This window comes from Salvelinus fontinalis, chromosome 11 (genome assembly GCF_029448725.1).
Source record: "Salvelinus fontinalis isolate EN_2023a chromosome 11, ASM2944872v1, whole genome shotgun sequence".
NCBI lineage: Eukaryota > Metazoa > Chordata > Actinopteri > Salmoniformes > Salmonidae > Salvelinus > Salvelinus fontinalis.
In genome coordinates this window covers 33,806,181-33,832,211 of record NC_074675.1, presented here as the reverse complement: position 1 = coordinate 33,832,211, position 26,031 = coordinate 33,806,181, and the positions used below count along the sequence as shown (strand labels likewise).

Sequence of the window (26,031 nt, the reverse complement as noted above, 5' to 3'; positions counted from 1 at the left end):
CGCATCTTTGGGGCTCCCGAGTGGCTCAGCGGTCTTAAGTCAGTGCGCCTCAGTGCTAGAGGCGTCCCTTGCGACCCCGGTTCGATTCCAGGCTGTATCACAACCCCGACCACGATTGGGAGCCCCATAGTACGGCGCACAATTAGACCAGCGTCGTTAGGGTTTGGCCCGGGGCGAGGCCGTCCTTGTAAATAAGAATTTGTTCTTATCTGACTTGCCTGGTTAAATAAAAGGTTAAATAAAAGAAATGAAGAAATGTGTGTAATATCTAGGTGACAATGCTTTGTGTGCGTAGAGAATCCCATTAACTCGATCTATACAGGCGTCACGTGATTATATGAGTTAGTAATTAGTAATAGTACTTAATATGTGTAGTATGATAGGCCTGAATCATAGGTTCTGGCCTATAGGCATCATGTGATTGTGAGTAATATGGGTTAGTTATAATAATGCTGTGTGTGTGGATAGTATAGGGTTGTCATGTTTTCTAGTATAAACACTGAGGTGACCAAACATTAGGAACACCTTCCTAATATTGAGTCGCACCCCCGTTCAATAGGGACGCTGGTTCTTGTTGACGCCAGTGCTTCCCACGGTAGTGTCAAGTCGGCTGGATGTCCTTTGGGTGGTGGAGCGTTGTTTATACACACGGGAAACTGTTGAGCGGGGAAAACCCAGCAGCGTTGCTGTTCTTGACACAAACCGGTGCGCCTGGCTTCTACTACCATACCCCGTTCAAAGGCACTTCCATTTTTTTTGTCTTGCCCATTCACCCTCTGAATGGCCCACATACACAATCCACGTCTCAATTGTCTCAAGGCTTGAAAATCCTTCCTTCACCCGCCTCCTCCCCTTCATCAAGCGTAGCTTTCACCTGGATTCACCTGGTCAGTCTATGTCATGGAAAGAGCAGGTGTTCCTAATGTTTTGTATGTTGGGTCCCGCTTTTTTTGTGTGTGATAGTTGCAGGACAAAATGCTTGATTTTGCTGCGGCAATTCAGACTTTTTTTTCTGCGGCAATTTGCAATGATTTTCCCGAAAAATGAGCTGACTGGGGGAAAGGTGTCTTGACGCGTTACCTGATTGAACCATTCTATGCTGTAAAAGTGTGGCGATCGGTTAAAATTGCGTGCCCTCTTTTTTTTTTGCAGTCAGGTGATCGGACAGCGGGGACTGACTATAAATTTGTGTGGTTTAGAACCACTTATAACCACTTATAGTGAGTGACGTGGTTATGACAGCGGCGCATGCGTGTTATAGCAATGTCTAGGATCCCATTGACTCCTGTAATCTTAAGGCCCCATGTATCTCATTAGTGCGCGGACCTCCACTCAAGTCTCGACATGATTTGAAATATGCCCTTTCATGCCCTCACTGTGTGTGTGTGTGTGTGTGTGTGTGTGTGTGTGTGTGTGTGTGTGTGTGTGTGTGTGTGTGTGTGTGTGTGTGTGTGTGTGTGTGTGTGTGTGTGTGTGTGTGTGCACTAATGGTATTTGACAGGCAGAGGGGCTGAGTGAGGTGGCTGGCTGGCAGGGGGGCTGGAAGTAGGTCAGGACACAAACACATACATGGGGAAGAGCCCTGGGGCACGTAAACGAACACACACACACACACATGCTCACACGCATGCATGCACTAGGCTTGGGCGGTTTTCAGATTGTCATACCTTCATACCGGCCTTGTGCCATCCTGGGATATTCGGTAATACCGACACTGAACACAAGGGGTGCTATTTTCAAACCCGACAGAGCCTCTGTAATCTGAAGGTTAGCAATGCTAACAAGTACATGTACATTTCCATGGCAAATGCTATCTAAATGCTAACAAGTGCTTGCGAACATTTTATACAGTCTCTGACATAAACTTTTTGTTAAGACAAACATCCCAGCTCATAAAGTTATACAAGTAACTAAAAAAATGCTACTCACAGTTAACTGGACGCACCAAACAAATGTTAGACAGCAAGGCTCTTGATTTAGGAGGAGATTCTATGCCGTTACCAAGAGAAGCGTGATTTTGCAAGAAGCTAACCCCTTAGCTAGCCAACAAGCTACCACGTTAGCAAACCAAATGCACAACTGCAGAGCATATAGCACATTTCAGACAGTTCACTTAATAGTTATAAGATATCGAGCTGGCAAACATTCAGTTGTCGATTTCTACATTGTAACTATGTCGGCTGACGCGTGCTGCGCAAACATGAGTGAAAGGCTCCGGTCTCTCGTCGTTGTGCTATGGGGACTTTTTAATACCAACACGTGACTGAGGACTACCCGGAAAGGTTCTTGTCAAATAATGTGGCAGGTGAAATGAAGCGTGATCTGCTTCGCCTCCTAACGTAAATGCACAAGTTGACTGCAGGTATTTACTTCAAAAGTAGCTACAAATATTCAAATATATCCTAAAACGTCAAATCAATACTTTCAGCAGTATTGACGGTTTTTGAAAAACCATCCCATAGCCATTTCCAAATACCCCGTTATATGGTATATACCATCTACAGCCCAAGTCTAACATGCACAAGTATTTGATGCAGAGCATTTTGGCCGTGCCTCTTTCAGAAAACCAGCGATATGGGTCTACGAGCAGTTGTAGCTACAAACACGTGTGTCTGTCTTTGTCCGTTTCAGTGTGTTTGTGGAATCCCATGTGTTTTCTATGCACCTGCGTACTGTACCCACGCAAGTGTGTGTTTGTGTGTGTGTCTGTCCCTCCCTCTCCTCCCCTTTCTGACAGACAGTGTGTGTGTGTGTGTGTGTGTGTGTGTGTGTGTGTGTGTGTGTGTGTGTGTGTGTGTGTGTGTGTGTGTGTGTGTGTGCGCGCACTGGGGTGGAAGGAAGGCAAGGGGTTGTACAAAGGACAAAGCACTCGCCAGACATTGAGAACACACGATACACACACACAAGATCAGAAACACACACATTCTGGATATTACCCCTTAGCTTCTGGAGGAAGTCATCTGATACACACGCCAGACACACACTCACACACATACACTCTCTCACAAAGGCACGTTTGCACTTTCAGGACGTTACCTGCTTAATAAATCCTCAAATCCCACCACTTCACGCACACCGTAGCTTACACACACACCAACTAGCCCACCGTCTACCCCACACACATAGTGCCTGTCACACATACAGTAGCTATTCATCTACACACGCGATTCCATCTGAAACATACACATTACACACAATGCATCACACACACTGACAGCCCCCCCTGATCCACAGCTAAATGAGTCCGGGCTGGCCAAACAAGAGTGTATGGTTATTGTAACCCGAAGCCAGTGGTGTGTGTGTGTGTTCAGCAACAGAGGAAAATGGCAGGACAAACAGTGGCACAGGCTGGCCAAACAGGAGTGTGTGTATTGTAACTGAAGCCAGTGTTGTGTGTGTGTCCGTAAATGTTATCTACCCTGGCATCTCTGGGTTACAGACTAAGAAACTTCAGACAGATAGAAGAGACGGAGGAGGGGAGGAGGGGAGGAGAGGATGTCTGTAATATAATAATATTTGGGGTTAAGTCAGGGGTAAAGTGGGGGTGTGAGAGGAGAGGAGAGGAGTGTTCTGTCCTTCACGTCCCTCTCTGATCACATCACAGGTCAGGGAGGAGCTTCAGCGACCCTGAGAGTTATAATTGTGTCACGAGGAGTGGTCAGAGTAAATGGCCGTTACAGCCTCGAGGCCATCTGTGATGTCACTTATGACGCCGGCTTAAGTCAGACCCCAGTTGTCCCACAGTACAGTACTGTTATTGATGTCTGTGTGTGTGTGTTCTGCTTACCCCCTAGGCAGACCTAGAAGATAATTGGAGACATATGATTGGTCAGTCTTCTAGGAGTCCCGGCCTTATGACGCACTAGCAGGTTAGTGTGCGTCAAATACGCCCGACCCAGACGGGATTGGTTGCCCAGTCCACCTATCTCATCTTCAAGGAGACCACTCATGGGGTTAAGGTCCGAGTCACTCAGGCCTGGGTTACCTAGGTTACTGTCACTGTGACTACCATCACCAAAACATACTGCGTCAGCTTGGTAGTGAACTCAAGGAACTTTTGAGTACCTCAGTGTGTGTGTGTGTGTGTGTGTGTGTGTGTGTGTGTGTGTGTGTGTGTGTGTGTGTGTGTGTGTGTGTGTGTGTGTGTGTGTGTGCGTGTGTGCGTGTGTGCGTGCGTGCGTGCGACTTATTGGAAAGAATTAGATAGAAGAAGGTAGAGAATGAGACTTGAAAGGAAAAGAGGCAGAGCGTGTGTGAAAGAGGTGGAGGAAAGAGTGAATGGAGTGAGCGCAGAGAGGAGGGTGGAGTGAGAGAGAGAGAGAGAGAGAGTGAAAGGGAGAAGAAGAAAAGAGAGAACAGCTGCTCACTGTGGTAACAGGGCTGCAGGTGGGATGAGGGGGCGCAGAGAGAGAGAGATATAGAGAGAGAGGCAAAGAGAGGGAGAGCGAGAGAGAGAGAGGCAAAGAGAGGGAGAGCGAGAGAGAAGGGGGGGGCAGTCAAACAAAAGGCACTCAGTTCGGCTGTCTTGTCCTCCCCCTCTCCTCCTCCACTAGGAACAGGCTGCATCCCTCTCTCGTTTCTCCTCTCTCCGCTTTGAGCTAGATGAGCCCTGGCACAGCAGAAGAGAAGAAGGGAGCAGAGCAGGACAGAAAAATGGAAAGAGTGAGAGTCTTGGCTGTACAGTTTGCATTCGTCCGTATTGGACCAAGGAGACAACTGGACTCAACAGACACAGAAAAGGGTAGAGAGGGAGGTATTGGTACTGGCTGAACGGTTTGTGCCTGACTCCATATTGGTCCAATGCTAGTAGGCCTACAACGTGACCCCTCGACTAAACAGAGGAAGAGAAACGGGGAGATTGAGGTACTGAACCGTTTGGACAGTACGCTATGTCAGTTTTGAAACAAAGCTACAACATGACTGTTCATTTTCATCTCTCACGCCCGCAGACAGACTCCAGGTTGACGAGACTGATGTTATAGCTTTATGCCAGGAGGAAAGGGAGAATCAGGTGAGGTCATTGTTCTACTCAGCGCTGCTCTGTACATGCCCTTATCCCAGTCCCAGTTCCACTGCCAGTCCTACTCCCAGTCCCAGTCCCAGTCCCGCTCCCACTCCCAGTCCCACAGCCAGTCCCACTCCCAGTCCCGCTCCCACTCCCAGTCCCACAGCCAGTCTCACTCCCAGTCCCACTCCCAGTCCCACTGCCACTCCCAGTCCCAGTCCCGCTCCCACTCCCAGTCCCACAGCCAGTCTCACTCCCAGTCCCACTCCCAGTCCCACTGCCAGTCCCAGTCTCAGTCCCAGTCCCACTCCCAGTCCCACTCCCAGTCCCACTCCCAGTCCCGCTCCCAGTCCCACTCCCAGTCCCACTCCCACTGCCAGTCCCAGTCCCGCTCCCACTGCCAGTCCCAGTCCCACTGCCAGTCCCACTCCCAGTCCCACTGCCAGTCCCACTCCCAGTCCCAATCCCAGTCCTACTCCCACTGCCAGTCCCAGTCCCACTGCCAGTCCCACTCCCAGTCCCACTGCCAGTCCCACTCCCAGTCCCGCTCCCACTGCCAGTCTCAGTCCCACTGCCAGTCCCAGTCCCACTGCCAGTCCCACTCCCAGTCCCACTGCCAGTCCCACTCCCAGTCCCACTCCCAGTCCCACTCTCACTCCCAGTCCCACTGCCAGTCCCAGTCCCGCTCCCACTGCCAGTCCCAGTCCCACTCCCAGTCCCACTCCCAGTCCCGCTCCCAGTCCCAGTCCCGCTCCCAGTCCCACTCCCAGTCCCACTGCCAGTCCCACTCCCAGTCCCACTCCCAGTCCCACTCCCACTGCCAGTCCCAGTCCCGCTCCCACTGCCAGTCCCAGTCCCACTGCCAGTCCCACTCCCAGTCCCCCTCCCAGTCCCCCTCCCAGTCCCCCTCCCAGTCCCACTCCCAGTCCCACTCCTAGTCCCAGTCCCAGTCCTACTCCCAGTCCCACTCCTAGTCCCAGTCCCACTCCCAGTCCTACTCCCAGTCCCGCTCCTAGTCCCCCTCCCAGTCCCACTCCCAGTCCCACTCCTAGTCCCAGTCCCAGTCCTACTCCCAGTCCCACTCCTAGTCCTAGTCCCAGTCACACTGCCAGTCCCACTCCTAGTCCCAGTCCCACTCCCAGTCCTACTCCCAGTCCCACTCCTAGTCCCACTCCCAGTCCTACTCCCAGTCCCCCTCCCAGTCCCACTCCCAGTCCCACTCCTAGTCCCAGTCCCAGTCCTACTCCCAGTCCCACTCCTAGTCCTAGTCCCAGTCACACTGCCAGTCCCACTCCTAGTCCCAATCCCACTCCCAGTCCTACTCCCAGTCCCGCTCCCAGTCCTACTCCCAGTCCCACTCCTAGTCCCAGTCCCAGTCCCACTCCTAGTCCCAGTCCCAGTCCTACTCCCAGTCCCACTCCTAGTCCTAGTCCCAGTCCCACTCCCAGTCCTACACAGTGGAGTCAGGCAGTTCCCTGCTTGGTCTGCAGCCATACTGTAGACTGGACTACACTACAGTCTGGTTGTTCTGCAGCCATTTAAAAAGAAGCCGTCTATGTTTGGTTAGTTGATGTTCATCTCATCCGAATTCCGCGCCTTTCTAATGTCTCTGTATATCAACAATTTGTGAATTCTAGATCTGGCCGTTACTGTTGCTTTGCCATAGCCTATTTTGTCTAGCAGCCATACTGTAGACTGGACTACACTGCAGTCTGTTTTGTCTAGCAGCCATACTGTAGACTGGACTACACTGCAGTCTGTTTTGTCTAGCAGCCATACTGTAGACTGGACTACACTACAGCCTATTTTGTCTAGCAGCCATACTGTAGACTGGACTACACTGCAGTCTGTTTTGTCTAGCAGCCATACTGTAGACTGGACTACACTACAGTCTGTTTTGTCTAGCAGCCATACTGTAGACTGGACTACACTGCAGTCTGTTTTGTCTAGCAGCCATACTGTAGACTGGACTACACTGCAGTCTGTTTTGTCTAGCAGCCATACTGTAGACTGGACTACACTGCAGTCTGTTTTGTCTAGCAGCCATACTGTAGACTGGACTACACTGCAGTCTGTTTTGTCTAGCAGCCATACTGTAGACTGGACTACACTACAGTCTGTTTTGTCTAGCAGCCATACTGTAGACTGGACTACACTACAGCCTATTTTGTCTAGCAGCCATACTGTAGACTGGACTACACTGCAGTCTGTTTTGTCTAGCAGCCATACTGTAGACTGGACTACACTGCAGTCTGTTTTGTCTAGCAGCCATACTGTAGACTGGACTACACTGCAGTCTGTTTTGTCTAGCAGCCATACTGTAGACTGGACTACACTGCAGTCTGTTTTGTCTAGCAGCCATACTGTAGACTGGACTACACTGCAGTCTGTTTTGTCTAGCAGCCATACTGTAGACTGGACTACACTGCAGTCTGTTTTGTCTAGCAGCCATACTGTAGACTGGACTACACTACAGTCTGTTTTGTCTAGCAGCCATACTGTAGACTGGACTACACTACAGTCTGTTTTGTCTAGCAGCCATACTGTAGACTGGACTACACTACAGTCTGTTTTGTCTAGCAGCCATACTGTAGACTGGACTACACTACAGTCTGTTTTGTCTAGCAGCCATACTGTAGACTGGACTACACTACAGTCTGTTTTGTCTAGCAGCCATACTGTAGACTGGACTACACTACAGTCTGTTTTGTCTAGCAGCCATACTGTAGACTGGACTACACTGCAGTCTGTTTTGTCTAGCAGCCATACTGTAGACTGGACTACACTGCAGCATTTCCACTCTAGCAAAGTTGAGCCACTTGCTAAATGCACTCATTCAAAACAACGTCTGTGATCTCCTTCTTGCTAGCTGCTATTCTGTATCGTAGTCAAGCGGATAAGGCGGTGACGTAGGCGGTGACGTAGTTCCTCTACGTCAAACTGGCGTTCCGTTCCGTTACAGGCGTGTTACGCCGGACCGTTTCGAAGACTCGTGGCAGGCAACCCGGATGTCCAGAGAGGCATCACTCACTGTCACACCAGCTAACTGTAGACACAGGCTTGTAGGTTAACTGGCCCAGAGAGCGATTAAGAGGAGGGGGGGGGGGGCGTGGGAGACAAGTGATATGGAGACTAGGTTGGAAATGAACTGACGTGCGGAGGATTAAACGAGTGTCGCGACAGGCAGGGGGAATATACTAGGCGCACCACAGCGGTCACTTTGCTAGTTTGTAAATGGTTCCGGGCTTTCTTGGGCAACTAGACGTTCGATGGACGCGATAGACATTTTGACATCAACAAAACGTGCAGCGGTTACACCAACAGCGAAGGGATAGTCTGTATCCCTCTTCTCTTTCTCACCCTCTCTGTCGGGGACAACTTTTGTCTTTGTCCCTGAGTATTTCTCTCTCACTCTCTCTCTCTCTCTCTCCCCCCCTCTCTCTCTTCCCCCCTCTCTCTCTCTCTCCCTCTTTCCCTCCCCCCCTCTCTCTCTCTCCCTCTCTCGTTGCTAGTACATTTCTGTTAGCTGTGGTTGATACAGTATACAGTACACACCCCCCCCTCTCCCCTTTCACCCGCTCTGCTTCAACGGTATGAATGGAGTCCATTATGGAAGACGGGATTTTCCTTCATCGCCAAGGCAACCTGTAGAACCCCCGTATTATGGGCTGTCCCTCCCTAACCTACAGGTCGCTGTGGAGTAGAGAGGGAGGGAGGGAGGGAGGGAGGGAGGGAGGGGGAGATAAAGAGTGAGAGAGGGAATAAGACACAGCGACAGAGCAAACGAGAGTGCGTGAGAGAGAGAGAGAGAAAGTGTCAGACACAGAAGGAGAGGGAGTAAAAGGGGGAGAGCGACAGAGTGAAAGAGAGAGCGTCTTTCTGTCCAGAAGGAAAGCGTAGACAATATGCTTATCATCAGAGCAAGACATGCATGAGGAGGGAGAGACAGAGAGGGGGAGGGAGGGAGAGAGGGGGGAGGGAGAGAACGAGAGAGCGAGAGAGAGGGACTTCCTGTAGTGTGCAATTTGGCCCTGTCAGGACAAAGACTCTCACTCCTACACTATAGTTCTGTAGTACACACTACTGTGTATGACACTATAACACTATTATAACACCCACGTGACATTACATTTATTTTTCTTTTTTTTCTTTAATAGGGCAAGTCAGTTAAGAACAAAATCTTATTTACAATGATGGCCTACCGGGGAACAGTGGGTTAACTGCCTTGTTCAGGGGCAGAACGACAGATTTTTTTTACCTTGTCAGCTCGGGGATTCAATCCAGCAACCTTCCGGCTACTGACCCAACACTCTAGCCACTAGGCTACCTGCCCGCCCCAAATTACACCTGCATACACTCATTTAGTATGACCGTATATCCTGTATAGTGTCCCATCCTGACCCTGTGACCTGACCATGACGAACTCTCTCACGTGCTCATATAATATTACACCAGTCATATACTGGTGTGTGTGTCCTTGAAGCGAATGTTGCAATGTTTTGAGAGAGTAACTAAGAGAGAGAGTAACTAAGAGAGAGAGTAACTAAGAGAGAGAGTAACTAAGAGAGAGACTAACTAAGAGAGAGAGTAACTAAGAGAGAGAGTAACTAAGAGAGAGACTAACTAAGAGAGAGAGTAACTATGAGAGAGAATAACTAAGAGAGAGACTAACTAAGAGAGAGACTAACTAAGAGAGAGAGTAACTATGAGAGAGAATAACTATGAGAGAGAATAACTAAGAGAGAGACTAACTAAGAGAGAGAGTAACTGTGAGAGAGACTAACTAAGAGAGAGAGTAACTATGAGCGAGAGTAACTATGAGAGAGAGTAACTAAGAGAGAGAGTAACAAAGTTCATATGATTCACTTGCTGTGGGTGTGTGTGCTCACCTATGTGTGTGTGTGTGTGTTGCTGCAGAAGGCAGCAGTTCATCTCTACAGAGCTGTGGCCTTCTATCCGTTAATCTGTGACACACTGTAGCTCTCTCCTTTCCCTCCGTCTCTCTCACTGCCTCTCACCCTCTCTCCCTCCCTCTCTCTCTCTCTCTGTCTCCCCCCTTCCCTCTCTCTCTTTCTCTCCCTTACTCCCTCCCTTCCACCCTCTTTACCTCCTTAAAAATGGCATTGATTTTATTACAGCAACAATGAGTCTGCTGTGGCCACGTAATCCACCCATTAAACCATTGCTGGAGGAGGGAGGGAGGGAGGGAAAAGAAAGAGAGGAAGTCTGCTTCCTTTATGTGTCTCTAACGCCAGCGGGTCTGTCCTGAGGGAGAGGCTTACTGTTAAACACACGCGTAAAAAAAAAAGTCCCTAACCACTGTGTTCCACAGACTGGATGGCACTTTGTGAAGCTGGCACTAGGAAAACATGTATATTTTAGATATGAAATGGGCCATGGTTGAGTGGAGATAGGGCATTGCAAATAAATATGTAAGAAGTATAGTCAGATAGATTATACATCGGTTTATAAAACCCGTTTTTTCGCTTTCGAGAAACAATTCCGGTGCCCAGCAACGTTGCCTCGCCCATCAATCTACCCCTCCGCCCCCCTTTCCCTCCATCCCTCCCTCCCTCCATCTCTCTCCCTCCCTTCTTTCATATTGTCTGTCGTTCTTCATTCAGCCCTTTATACGCATTGATTCTTCCCTCGCAGCTGACAAGTGTGAAATGAATACAGTGTCTGTTCTCTCTATCCATCGCTCTTCTTCTCTCCATCTCTGTGCTGCTTTATATTTCCAATCGCTCCGTCGTTCCTACGCTCCCCCTCTTCTTCCCATTTCCCCTGATTTTCTCGTCTCGTTTTCGTTCTTCTTTTTTCACTTCTCTTTGACCTCCCTCCCTTCCTCTACGGGGGGGGGGGGGGGGGTTATTCCGTCCCTTTTTCTACAAGAGAGTACTCTTTTAAACTTGTTTCACTTGCACCGATGGACAAATAGTGCTGGCTTCTCTCTCTCTACTTATTATTTGAGAGGGAAGGGAGGGGGAACAAAAACCCTGAAAGAAACATCAGGCATAAAGGACAAAACAGAGGAGAAGAAAAGAAAGGAGAGAGAGAGAGAAAAAAAAGTGGTGTTTGTGTGTGTTGATGTGTTAGCTAGCTAGTGACTCACTCCCGGTGTGTGACGCAGCTGGGTCAGTCCAGGGAGACTGGCGCCGATGCAGATTTAGCCCTAGCCTCCAGCTGCTTAGTATATATAGCCACAATGTGTTCTCCCGTTAACTAATTAATGAAGCTAACTACGCTAACACTAGGTACATGTATACGCCATTGATTTATTCATGAAGCTTGGCTAACTACGCTGACGCTAGGTACATGTATACTCCATTGATTTATTCATGAAGCTAAGCTAACTACGCTAACACTAGGTACATGTTTACGCCATAGATTTATTCGTGAAGCTAAGCTAACTACGCAAACACTAGGTACATGTATACTCCATTGATTTATTCATGAAGCTAAGCTAACTATGCTAACACTAGGTACATGTATACGCCATAGATTTATTCATGAAGCTTGGCTAACTACGCTAACACTAGGTACATGTATACGCCATTGATTTATTCATGAAGCTTGGCTAACTACGCTCACACTAGGTACATGTATACGCCATTGATTTATTCATGAAGCTTGGCTAACTACGCTAACGCTAGGTACATGTATACGCCATTGATTTATTCATGAAGCTAAGCTAACTACGCTAACACTAGGTACATGTATACGCCATTGATTTATTCATGAAGCTAAGCTAACTACGCTAACACTAGGTACATGTCTACTCCATTGATTTATTCATAAAGCTAAGCTAACTATGCTAACACTAGGTACATTTATTCATAAAGCTAAGCTAACTAAGCTAACACTAGGTACATGTATACTCCATTGATTTATTCATGAAGCTTGGCTAACTATGCTTAGACTAAGTGCATGTATACCCCATTGACTTATTCATGAGTTAGGCTAAGTTAGCAAGTGGCATGTATGTTACTGTAGTTAAATGTGTTATTTCATTAACATATTTATGAAGCTAGGCTAGCTAGGCTAGTGCTCAACTTAATACTCCTCTCTCATCTTCTTCCTGGGAGTTCATTGACATTCGTTGAGCAGCGAGAAGAACGATTCAGACCTCAGGGAGAGTATGTGTGTGTCCTCACAAGCATAGTAAAACAAGGAACTTCGGTCCCCACAAGAAAAAAAGCCATTTTAGCCTTAGGGGTTAGGTTTAGGGTTAGAATTAGATTTAGGGTTAGGGTAATCATTTACTGTCATCAAACATCAGACACACACGTGTATGCTGAGTTTTGAGAGAAAGAGAATGTAGCAAACCAAGTAAAAAACCCAATGCTGTGAAACAGATACCACAGTGTCACAAACGCTCACGTAGACAAACACACACACACACACACACACACACACACACACACACACACACACACACACACACACACACTGAGAAAGGAAACAGAGAAGTTGTGCCGTTAGCAAAAGGTCAACAGCAGCCTTCAGGAGGAGAAGATATAACATGACAACACTGATTATAGAGAGAGAGATAGAAGGAGAGAGACAGAGAGAGAGAGAGAGAGAGAGAGAGAGAGAGAGAGAGGGAGACAGACGGAGAGAGAGAGTGAGGGTGACGGAGAGAGAGAAAGGGAGTGGGAGACAGGGAGAGAGTGAGACGGAGAGAGAGAGAGACAGGGAGAGAGAGAGAGAGACAGACAGGGAGAAAGAGAGAGGGAGACAGGGAGAGAGAGAGAGGGAGACAAGGAATGAGAGAGAGAGGCCTACAGGCACTCAGAAAACCAGTCAGAGCAGAGCTCAGCAGTGATAGTAATTGGCTGTGATGATCTAGTCCAGTGGTTCCCAAACTATAGGGGGCTCAGTCTAACACGGAACCCAAACCGGTTGCGCACGTGCGCCATCGTGCGCTTTCGTGCATACATTTATTTTGCCTCCCCATACCAAACGCGATCACGACACGCAGGTTAAAATATCAAAACAAACTCTGAACCAATGACATTAATTTGGGGACAGGTCGAAAAGCATTAAACATGTATGGCAATTTAGCTAGTTAGCTTGCACTTGCTAGCTAACGTTAATTTGTCCTATTTAGCTAGCTTGCTGTTGCTAGCTAATTTGTCCTGGGATATAAACATTGAGTTGTTATTTTACCTGAAATGCACAAGGACCTCTACTCCGACAATTAATCCACACATAAAACGGCCAACCGAATCGTTTCTAGTCATCTCTCCTCCTTCCAGGTTTTTTCATCGTTTAACTTATATGGTGATCGCATCTAAACTTTCATTGTATTACCACGACTGCCGGCAAAACAGTTCGTCTTTCAATCACCCACGTGGGTATAACCAATGAGGAGATGGCAGGTACCCACCTGCTTCTATAAACCAATGAGGAGATGGGAGAGGCAGGACTTGCAGCGCGATCTGCGTCAGAAATAGGAATGACTTCTATTTTTTGCCCTAACATGGATTTCTAAATGTATTTTGCGACGCTCGCGCACGCGACCTGTCCGGTCTGGTCAGCATGTTACTCTTGAAAGTTGTAGTAGTGGAAAGCACAAGGTGCAATGTCGAAATTGGGCATCATCAGTTCATGTCAGCTAACTTTTTTTATGTCGTTTTTTTTAGCCCATAGATATAGTTGTAATTTTATTGTCACTCAAATATCACACGAATACAAATGAGACGTGGCAAAATGTCAAGAATTTGCAAGAACATGTGCTTTAAAACTGCCACATTTTCTTTGTACCCCATGAAAAACAAATGTGTAGAATTGTAAGAAATAAGCTTGAAACCTGCAAAATTCTCTCCGCCAACAAGAGGGGTGTGAACAGTGCTTGTGCCCATAGGAATAGATGTTGCGCGTGCACAAGGGGGCCGCGGGATGTTCCCCAATGCTGGAAGGCGGGCCCCCGGCTGAACAAGTCTGCGAACCCCTGATCTAGTCTAATGTGTTCTATACTCATCTCCTCTAATCTTTTATGCGCCTGTGTGCTCCAGATAGAATAGAGTGAGTCGAGTGAACCAGAATCAAATCATTCATTCTGAACGGGAGTCACACCTGTTCTCTGAATGCTCTTATGAGATTTGGTTCCCACTGGACTCAGATTCTACTAGCTATGTGCCCCAGTCTAGTGAACCAGAGGCAGGACAGACTACTGAAAATCATGTTGCTTGTTTCATAACAATGATTGGTGACTAGACAGAGAGAGAGAGAGACTGAGAGAGAGAGAGAGAGAGAGAGACTGAGAGAGAGAGAGAGAGAGAGACTGAGAGAGAGAGAGAGAGACAGAGAGACTGAGAGAGAGAGAGAGAGAGAGAGAGAGAGAGAGAGAGAGAGAGAGAGAGAGAAGTTAGCCCAGTGGAAACAAGGTCAGCTCTTTAAAACCGCCCTATCTAGTATGACAGTGTTACGTACACACACACACACACACTCTAACCCCTGTCACTAAGTAAGCTATGACATAACAGCCTTGGTCTAACTTGGACTCTGTCATAGCCTGACGAATGGAGGGCGGTGTTGTGACATAAACTGCCTCCCCGGAACGACTGGGGTCCTGTAGTGTAATGAGTGAAAACTTATTTTTTTCTCATCAATCTACACGCAATACCCATAATGACTAAGCAAAAACTGTTTTTTTTTTAAGTTGAGCAAATTTTAAAAACTGAAATATCACATTTACATAAGTATTCAGAACCTTTACGCAGTACTTTGTTGAAGCACCTTTGGCAGCGATTACAGCCTCAAGTCTTCTTGGGTATGACGCTACAAGCTTGGCACACCTGTATTTGGGCAGTTTCTCCCATTCTTCTCTGCAGATCCTCTCAAGCTCTGTCAGGTTGGATGGGGAGCGTCGCTGCACAGCTATTTTCAGTTCTCTCCAGAGATGTGTCAATCAGGTTCAAGTTCGGGCTCTGGCTGGGACACTCAAGGACATTCAGAGACTTGTCCCGAAGCCACTCCTGCGTTGCCTTGGCTGTGTGCTTAGGGTCGTTGTCCTGTTGGAAGGTGAACCTTCGCCCCAGTCTGAGGTCCTGTGCCCTCTGGAGCAGGTTTTCATCAAGGATCTCTCTGTATGATGTGATGCTTGGCATTCAGGCCAAAGAGTTCAATCTTGATTTCATCAGACCAGAGAATCTTGATTCTCGTGGTCTGAGAGTCCAAGCGTGCTGTCATGTGCTTTTTACTGAGGAGTGGCTTCTGTCTGGCCACTCTACCATAAAGGCCTGAGTGGAATGCTGCAGAGATGGTTGTCCTTCTGGAAGGTTCTCCCATCTCCACAGAGGAACTCTGGAGCTCTGTCAGCGTGACCATCGGGTTCTTGGTCACTTCCATGCCCAAGGCCCTTCTCCCCCTTGCCCTTTATTTAACTAGGCAAGTCAGTTAAGAACAAATTCTTATTTACGGCCCAGAAACAATGGGCTAACTGCCTTGTTCAGGGGTAGAACGACAGATTTTTATCTTGTCAGCTTGGGGGTTCGATCTAGCAACCTTTCGGTTACTGGTCCAATGCTCTAACCACGAGGCTACCTGCCGCCCAAGTACGGGCTCTGGCTGGGCCACTCAATTTACCACAGGTGGATTCCAATCAAGTTGTAGAAACATCTCAAGGATGATAAATGGAAACATCATGCACCTGAGCTCAATGTCGAGTCTCATGTAAATAAGATATTTAAGTTTTTTATTTTTAAGGTATTTGCAAAAATGTCTACAAACCTGTTTTTGCTTTGTCGTTATGGGATATTGTGTATAGATTGATGAGGGAGAAAAACAATTCAATCAATTTTAGAATAAGGCTGTAACGTTACAAAATGTGGAAAAAGTCAAGGGGTCTGAATATCTTTTCGAATGCACTGTAATCACGATACTTAGGTGCCAATACGATATGTATTACGATTCATATGTATTGATTTTATTTCGATGTTCCAAATATATTGCAATGAACACTCAGGGAGAAAAAGGTGTAGAATCACGCGCAGAGCGCGGCAGGTATTTTTTTCGCCTTCGCACAAGGCAGGAATCGTGGTCACAGGCAGGCAACGGTCTTACACAGGTAGGCAAACAGGCAGGTGAATCAAAGCTAGGACTGAAGGCTATAGCTGGTTTTCACAAACGAGCCAGGAAAGGGCTTAGTAGAGTCAAAACGAACAATGCCTCACAAAGGCACAAACGGAACGAACTGAACTAAATAGGGAGCTGATGAGACCAGGTGAGAAACTAACACAGGTGAAATCAATTAACAAAAATGAAAGACAGGGCTACGTTCAAGAACACAACGGAACAGAACACAAGGTTGACTAAGAAAATAAATACAGAACCTTACATATATTGCTCATTATATGTCTGCTGCAGAGAAACGAGAGAGAGCATGAGAAAATGAGTTTTGATCAGTCAGGGAAATAAAAGTGATGAAAACATGTTTGCTTACTTTTTAAAAAGAAGACGGAGCGGAAGCCATAGGATGAAAAATACCAGCGTTTTGGTGCAAGTGCAGCTGACTAGCGCTAGCTAACGCTACCTAGCAACAGCAACATTGTTTTGTCAACATTTGGAGTCAAAGTATAGATTTAATATCGTCCAAAAATAATACTGCGCTATGTCACCGTATCTATTTTCTCCGCTGTCACTAATCAGCACTCTGAGTCGACGATGAGGCTATTTATTGTAGCTTGTGACTGCATCACCTTCCCCCATTATGGTACCTAATTCAAAACCTCATAAACTTTATTAGTATTCTATCGGGATGACGACGAGGATCATTAAGAGTTATGGTGTGACATTAAAATATGGGTCTCCGCGGTAAGTGGTGACTAGGATGCTGTAATGTATGACGAGTTGATGTACTGTCGTAGCGGTACGGTGTGAAATGGGAGTGTCTGTTGACGTCATCAAATTAAAAAAGAATCTCAATTGTTGAAAGGCATCGAAGAAGCTGTATGTCAGTCGCAAATTGCTAACATATTGGTTTTTAAATTGGTAGTAAATTGGTTGTAAATCTGAGGTTAGTTAGTAGTGAATGACACATTGAGACAAAAATGCTAAGCTGTTCAGGGGGATTAGACCTAGAGAAGCTAGGGGAGAGGTCAGAGGCACCAGGGCGTCCCCTGGGGGAGGATGGGGGTTCTAGGGAAGGGTATGTGTGTAGGGTAGGGAGGTACAGAAGGGGTAGACCCTCTAAAGAAGCTAGCGGACAGGTTTGGGACACTAGGGGGTCCCTTGGGGGACTCTACCCCTCTCCCAATACACTTTATACTGTCTGAGACCTGAGATATCCCCACCTATCAGAAGCCATTTTGTACAAACAGGGATCCATCTGGATCGGCTGGGTGGCTAAACTGCCTTATCACTGATTCTTTATTCCTTCTGCAACAGACAGGAATCCATCCGGATGTGCTAATACATTGTTCTTCTGCTACAGTGAGTGCCCCCCCCCCCCCCCCCCCCCGAAGGATTATACTGCTATGTTGAAACAGACAGAGAACCAGATCTGTTGCTAAACTGCCTTAGGACAGGGATCCATCCGGATCTGTTATAGTGATCACTAAACTCTCAGAGGGAACACTCTACTAATCTCCCTGAAACTAACCAGCTCTAGGACTAGCTCTGGAAGCTTAGCAAGAACCCCAATACCAGTCCTATCCCACATCCTAACTCAGGCTATTGTATAGCAGTCTCAGACTGGCTCTGTAATGGCAATAGGAAATAATAGGGTGCCATTTCAGACACAACCAGGTATCTCCAGCTCTTTCCATGGGGAAACCCCAGGTTGTAGAATCTTTAGTTAGATCAGTCGTTTTGGTTAAGTCCAGCTCCTGTCTATATCAGCCTAAACGTGTATTAGAATCAGCCCCCCCCCCCCCCAAATAATCGATTCTTAACCTTGGCCACAAAAGTGTCACTTCACTGTTCTCCGGTCAGTGTACACCACTTCACTGTTCTCCGGTCAGTGTAAAGCCACTTCACTGTTCTCCGGTCAGTGTAATCACTTCACTGTTCCCCGGGTCAGTGTAAACCCACTTCACTGTTCCCCGGGTCAGTGTAACCACTTCACTGTTCTCCGGTCAGTGTAACCACTTCACTGTTCTCCGGTCAGTGTAACCACTTCACTGTTCTCCGGTCAGTGTAAAACCACTTCACTGTTCTCCGGTCAGTGTAAACCCACTTCACTGTTCCCCGGGTCAGTGTAACCACTTCACTGTTCTCCAGTCAGTGTAACCAGTGACCAAGAGGCTTGTCTCTCTGGAATTCCATTGCCTGTTGTCATCACTCTGTGACGTCATCGGTCTGTGATGTAACCAATGGCGTCAGCAGACTCGGTGTCTCTAAACATGTCATCAGGGGATAGCAAGTCGGAATATGGAGTCAGGGTGTTGAGGCGTTGTTGGCGTGGCGATGTAACATAGTTCTCATGATGATAAGGCGTATTTTTATACGATGACAGACAGACAGTGTAGGGGGAGGGTGACAATGTAACGCTGTCACTACCTGTGGAGCGAACAGGGGGGGATTTGAGGACACAGACACACATGCCAAACAAATACACACACACACACACACACTAACGAGCATGCATACACACACACACACACACACACACACACACACACACACACACACACACACACACACACACACACACACACACACACACACACACACACACACACACACACACACACACACACACACTCTCTCTCTCTCTCTCTCTCTCGGCATGCTGAGTGACCACCCATGGGGGGAAACTGCAGACCATTGCACAATGCAGGACAACACACAATGCAGGACAACACACAAGGGTATCACACACACACGGAAGTATGCATGCTGCACACATGCCTTTATATACACACGTGCACACACTCACATCGAAACAGACAAACACATATTCAAACCCAGCAGGGTGTATGGCTTTGACCCGTGTCTCATAAATATATGACATAGGACATCTCCCCCTTTACCCTTCTGAAGGACAGTGTGTGTGTGTGTGTGTGTGTGTGTGTGTGTGTGTGTGTGTGTGTGTGTGTGTGTGTGTGTGTGTGTGTGTGTGTGTGTGTGTGTGTGTGTGTGTGTGTGTGTGTGTGTGTGTGTGTGTGTGTGTGTGTGTGTATAGCTATGAATCACCCACAATACTGACAAACCTGTCACTAAGATTGAGTCAAAAATGTCAACCTATTTCCTATTTAGTGCCCTACTTCTGACCAGGGCCTATATGGCTCTAGTCAAAAGTAGTGTACTATTTAGGGAATATGGTATAAGTTGGGACACAACCTAAGCCCCAGGAGACTGCCAAGAGGAGCAACAAGCTCAGATTAAACACACACACTCTCTCTCTCTCTCTTTCTCTCTACCCTCCTCTGTCCTTCCCTCTCTCTCTCTCTCCTCTGTCTGTCTCTTCTGTCTCGCTCCATCCCTCCCTCCATCTCTCTCTCTCTCTCTCTCTCTCTCTGTAATGGTGTGTCAGTCATCATTAGTTGTTCTTTTGTTTTCTCTTTAATCACCAGCTCTGACATCAACAACCCTGTCACTCACGCTTCGTGTGTGTGTGTGTGTGTGTGTGTGTGTGGACGTGTTTAGCTATACTTGTGGGGAACAGAACTGGGGACATTTTTGTAGTCCACACAAGGTCAAATGCTATTTCTAGGGGGTTTACAGTGCCTTCGGAAAGTGTTCAGACCCCTTGACTTTTTCCACATTTTGTTACATTACAGCCTTATTCCGAAATGGATCAAATAAAACATTTTCTTCAGCAATCTACACACAATACCCCATAATGACAAAGCGAAAACAGGTTAAGACATTTTTTTTTAAAGTAAAAATGAAATACCTTATTACATAAGTATTCAGACCCTTTACTATGAGACTTGAAATTGAGCTCCGGTGCATCCTGTTTCCAATGATCATTCTTAAGGTGTTTCTACAACTTGATTGGAGTCCCCCTGTGGTAAATTCAATTTATTGGACATGATTTGGAAAGGCACACTCCTGTCTATATAAGGTCCCACAGTTGACAGGTCTGATGAAACCAAGATGGAACTCTTTGGCCTGAATGCCAAGCGTCACGTCTGGAAGAAACCTGACACCATCCCTACTGTGAAGCATGGTGGTGGCAGCATCATGCTGTGGGGAGGTTTTTCAGCAGCAGGGACTGGGAGACTAGTTAGGATTCAGGCAAAGATGAACAGAGCAAAGTACAGAGAGATCGTTGATGAAAACCTGCTCCAGAGCGCTCAGGACCTCAGACTGGAATGAAGATTCACCTTCCAACAGGACAACGACCCTAAGCACACAGCCAAGACAACGCAGGAATGGTTTCGGGAGAAGTCTCTGAATGTCCTTGAGTGGCCCAGCCAGAGACCGGACTTGAACCCGATCAAACATCTCTGGAGAGACCTGAAACTAGCTGTGCAGCGACGCTACCCAACCAACCTGACAGAGCTTGAGAGGATCTGCAGGGAAGAATGGGAGAAACTCCCCAAATACAGGTGTGCCATGCTTGTAGCATCATACCCAAGAAAACTTGAGGCTGTAATCGCTGCCAAAGGTGCTTCAACAAAGTACTGAGTAAAGGGTCTGAATACTTATGTGATATTTCTACATTTCTAAAAACCTGTTTTTGCTTTGTCGTTACGGGGCATTGTGTGTAGATTGATGGGGGAAAAAGTCATCTATTTCAGAATAAGGCTGTAACTATCACGCCCTGACCAGAGAGAGCCCTTGTTTCTCTATGGTGTAGTAGGTCAGGGAGTGACGAGGGGGTATTCTAGTTTATAATTTCTATGTTGTGTTCTAGTTTATATTTTCTATGTTGGTGTTTTGTATGATTCCCAATTAGAGGCAGCTGGTAATCGTCTCTAATTGGGGATCATATTTAAGTAGCTATTTTTCCCACCTGTGTTTATGGGATAATGTTTTGTGTTTGTGCCTCTGCACCACGTAGTCACGTTTCGCTGTTCGTTTATTGATTTATTTGTTTTTGCTTTCAGTTTTTGCTTTTCATTAAATATGTGGAACTCAACATCCGCTGCGCCTTGGTCCCGTTCTTACGACAACCGTGACAGTAACGTAACAAAATGTGGAAAAGGTCAAGGTGTCTGAATACTTTCCGAAGGCACTGTAGGGTTAGGGTTAGATTTAGGTTTCTGGTTAGGAGCTAGAGTTAGTTTTAGGGTTAGGAGCCCGGGTTAGGTTTAAGGTTATGGTTAGGTTTTCGGGTTAAGGTTAGGGTTAGGGTTATGAGTTAGGAAAAAAGGATTTTGAATTAGCGGTGTGTGTGTGTGTGTGTGTGTGTGTGTGTGTGTGTGTGTGTGTGTGTGTGTGTGTGTGTGTGTGTGTGTGTGTGTGTGTGTGTGTGTGTGTGTGTGTGTGTGTGTGTGTGTGTGTGTGTGTGTGTGTGTACTGATAGTATGCCTGTAGTGCCAAATGTTGGTTTTAATTGGTGAATCTGGCTAGCATCTCGCTGCAGTAACACACACACACACACACACACATAAATGGCTAGCCTATCTAATCTGAACACATTCTCTAGAATCAATACACACACACTGCAGGGCTGTAATGGATACTCTAACTATAACCATCATCAACATTGTGTGTCTCTCTCAGTATTGCCACTTAAGGACTCTCTCTCTCTCTCTCTCTCTCTCTCTCTCTCTCTCACTCTCTCACTCTCTCTCTATGTTGACAGATTGTGATGTCAGTCATAATGGTACAAACCCGATTGCTACAAAATGAGAAAACTCCCCTCCTTCCTCCATCTCTCCTCTCCTCCATCATCTCTCCCTCTAGGGAGGAAGTGAGAGATACAGAAAGAGAGCGAGAGAGAGAGAGATAGATAGAGAGAGGGTATCAGTCAATTTAGTTCTATTGATGTGTTTACCCATGGTGAAATTGACATACATTAGTGTGTGTGTGTGTGTGTGTGTGTGTGTGTGTGTTGTGTGTTGTGTGTTGTGTGTGTGAAGGAGGGAGACCACAGACATGCTGACTGGTGGTACAGTGAGAAGGTGTGTGTGTCAGGACAACCCTATTGTTTCAGCAGGAGAAAGGGAGGAAACGGAGAGAGGCAGAAAGAGAGAGAGAGGGAGAGGCAACAGAGAGGGAGAAGGGGAAGAGAGCACGACAGCAGGAGAGAGGGGCGAGTCATTTGTACTATACATTTACTTGGATAAGATGGGTTAACTGAATAGTTAGTTAATACATACAGTTGTTACACACAGTGTATTATTCATACAGTTTTGTTACATGTTGTATACATATGACAATACTCTATGGACAATATACTACGTGTGATTATACTATATGTACAGTATACGACTGTTCACACATGTTGTGCTATGTTTTATTTGCCTCCGATGGTCCCTGACCCTAGTTCTATAGGGGTCTTTGTGGTTGTGAACCAGAGAGCAGTATAATGGGTGATACATGCCATGTAAATATCTAATAGACCTTAACATGGTGATTGAGAGGGTGTTGGACTGGGGGGAACGCTCTCAGGTCCCGTTCCAAAGACCCAGTGAAAAGGAGAGACGGAATGGAGAGAAGAGAGAGAGAGAGGGAGAGAGGGGTAGAGAGAGAATACTTAGGGGGAGAGAGAGAAGAGGGGGATCAACATATCGGGGTGAACATTCCTAGGTCTTGGTATAAAGACCCAGTAAAAAGAGAGAGGAGGAATGGAGAGGAGAGGGGATAGAAAGAGAGAGGAGGAATGGAGAGAAGATGGGGTAGAAAGAGAGAGGAGGAATGGAGTGAAGAGGGGATAGAAAGAGAGAGGAGGAATGTAGAGAAGAGGGGGTAGAAAGAGAGAGGAGGCATGGAGAGAAGAGAGGATAGAAAGAGAGATGAGGAATGGAGAGAAGAGGGTGTAGAAAGAGAGAGGAGGAATGGAGAGGAGAAGGGATAGAAAGAGAGAGGAGGAATGAGAGAAGAGGGGGTAGAAAGAGAGAGGAGGAATGGAGAGAAGAGGGGGTAGAAAGAGAGAGGAGGAATGGAGAAGAGAAGGGATAGAAAGAGAGAGGAGGAATGGAGAGAAGAGGGGGTAGAAAGAGAGAGGAGGAATGGAGAGGAGAAGGGACATAAAGAGAGAGGAGGAATGGAGAGAAGAGGTGATAGAAAGAGAGAGGAGGAATGGAGAAGAGAAGGGATAGAAAGAGAGAGGAGGAATGGAGAGAAGAGGGGTTAGAAAGAGAGAGGAGGAATGGAGAGGAGAGGGGATAGAAAGAGAGAGGAGGAATGGAGAGAAGCGGGGGTAGAAAGAGAGAGGAGGAATGGAGAGGAGAAGGGATAGAAAGAGAGAGGAGGAATGGAGAGAAGAGGGGGTAGAAAGAGAGAGGAGAAATGGAGAGGAGAAGGGATAGAAAGAGAAAGGAGGAATGAGAGAAGAGGGGGTAGAAAGAGAGAGGAGGAATGGAGAGGAGAAGGGATAGAAGGAGAGAGGAGGAATGGAGAGAATAGGGGATAGAAAGAGAGAGGAGGAATGGAGAGGAGAGAGGATAGAAAGAGAGAGGAGGAATGTAGAGAAGAGGGGATAGAAAGAGAGAGGAGGAATGGAGAGAAGAGGGGATAGAAAGAGAGAGGAGGAATGGAGAGGAGAAGGGATAGAAAGAGAGAGGAGGAATGGAGAGAAGAGAGGATAGAAAGAGAGAGGAGGAATGTAGAAAAGAGAGGGTAGAAAGAGAGAGGAGGAATGGAGAGGAGAAGGGATAGAAAGAGAGAGGAGGTAGAAAGAGAGAGGAGGAATGGAGAGGAGAAGGGATAGAAAGATAGAGGAGGAATGTAGAGAAGAGGGGGTAGAAAGAGAGAGGAGGAATGGAGAGGAGAAGGGATAGAAAGAGAGAGGAGGAATGGAGAGAAGAGGGGGTAGAAAGAGAGAGGAGGAATGGAGAGGAGAAGGGATAGAAAGAGAGAGGAGGAATGAGAGAAGAGGGGGTAGAAAGAGAGAGGAGGAATGGAGAGGAGAAGGGATAGAAAGAGAGAGGAGGAATGGAGAGGAGAGGGGGTAGAAAGAGAGAGGAGGAATGGAGAGAAGAGGGGATAGAAAGAGAGAGGAGGAATGGAGAGGAGAAGGGATAGAAAGAGAGGAGGAATGGAGAGAAGAGGGGATAGAAAGAGAAAGGAGGAATTGAGAGAAGAGGGGATAGAAAGAGAGAGGAGGAATGGAGAGAAGAGGGGATAGAAAGAGAGAGGAGGAATGGAGAGAAGAGAGGATAGAAAGAGAGAGGAGGAATCGAGAGAATAGGGATAGAAAGAGAGGGGAGGAATGGAGAGAAGAGGGGATAGAAAGAGAGGGGAGGAATGGAGAGAAGATGGGATAGAAAGAGAGGAGAGGGGATAGAAAGAGAGAGGAGGAATGGAGAGGAGAAGGGATAGAAAGAGAGGAGAGGGGATAGAAAGAGAGAGGAGGAATGGAGAGGGGAAGGGATAGAAAGAGAGAGGAGGAATGGAGAGAAGAGGGGTAGAAAGAGAGAGGAGGAATGGAGAGGAGAGGGGATAGAAAGAGAGGAGTACGAGGCTGTGCATGCATTCCTCCCTCTCCGGAATGTCTAAGTGAGTTATTCCTCCCATCCACTCTGCGTTCCGGCGTTCCAATTGAATAGTTTCTCTCTCTCTCGCTCTCTCTCTCTCCCATTGTCTCACTCTCTCTCTCTCTCCTCCTTCCTCTCTTCCCTTTTTCTGCCAGGCCCGGGTTAAGAGCCTCGGAACGCCGGGAATGCTTGTATGTGTCCCAAATGACACCCTATTCCCTATTTAGTGCACTACTTTTAACAAGGGCCCATACGGCTCTGGTCAAAAGTAGTGCACTATAATGGGAATAGTGAGCCTTAACACACTGCCAAGGTCTCCTCTGCACCCTTCTCTTCTGTCTCCCTCCCTCCCTCGCTCTCTCCCTCCCCTGTCTGTATCCATCACTGTGTCTCTTTTTTCTCTCACCCTGTCTGGCTCTATCTCCCGCTCTGCCTCTCTCTCTTTCTCTCTCTCCCTCTCGCTCGCTCTCTCTCTCTCTCTCTCTCTCTTTCTCTCTCTCCCTCTCGCTCTCTCTCTCTCTCTCGCTCTCTCTCTCTCTCGCTCTCTCTCTCACTCTTCCTTGGCCTCATCCAGTGATTCAACCTTTATCAGTCTTTTGGCTGAAGTATTCTTTAGGAATGTTGATGATCACTGCAAACATCAGAGGAATGCGACAATCTAAAAGGCTCCAGAATTCTTCAGAACCCTTGGAGCCACATGGGTCCCCTTCACACTAGATTCTAGAACCCAAATCATGAGAAGAAAGCATCTTATTTCAACGTTCAAACCACCACGACTAAAATAGTACCAGCTAACTATTGTATGAGGTGACAGGCTTCTCTAACTCTGCATCTCTCTTTGCGTTGTTAGCGAACCCCTTTCCATAGAATCTCAATGAGGGGCTTTAGACTTTGAGGTTTGGGGGTTTGAGGGCATTTTTGGGGATGAGGGTTAGGGGGTTTCTTAATCCTTTCAAGGGTGCGCCAGGGGTCTCGGGTGAGGCTGAGGGGGTACAGAGGGGTGCATGAGGACATTGACCCCTCAGTCCACCGCAGTAATAGAAACAGGCTTCTAAGGCAGTTATCCCACGTTCCCACTTCTGGCACCAATGATCATGCAGCCTACGTTTGTGTGTGTGTGTGTGTGTATGCGCGTGTGCGTGTGTTAGTGTGTGTGTGTGTGCATACGTTAATGTGTTTGTGTGTGTGTGTGTGTGTGTGTGTGTGTGTGTGTGTGTGGCCTACGGGATCCCACTTCTGGCACCAGTGTGCGTGCAGCTGCAGGGTAGAAAGCAAAGAACAGAACAGAACAGAATACTAATATCACAGCCCAGTGGTGGCTGGTGTGGTTAGCTATATACCAGAGCCCTGAGATCCCTATAGACCTGCCAATAAGAGAGTGGGAAGACTATGACAGACCTTATTATCTATTGAGACTATTTATTGAGACCTTATTATCTATTGAGACTATCTATTGAGACCTTATTATCTATTGAGACCTTATTATCT

The 26,031-nt window shown here is 47.1% G+C and overlaps 1 protein-coding gene across 2 annotated transcripts in view; it reads left to right on the top strand.

Annotated features, from left to right (window-relative positions):
- LOC129865604 (trithorax group protein osa-like) overlaps positions 1–26,031 on the top strand; it is a 114,355-nt gene that overhangs the window by 22,051 nt on the left and 66,273 nt on the right. Inside the window, exon 2 of one of the 2 annotated variants that reach the window (XM_055938509.1) lies at positions 3,795–3,869. The exons of the other annotated variant lie outside the window; for it this stretch is intronic. The gene's annotated coding sequence lies outside the window, so the exon portion shown is untranslated. The remainder of the gene's footprint in view (positions 1–3,794; positions 3,870–26,031) is intronic. 2 annotated transcript variants of the gene reach the window in all.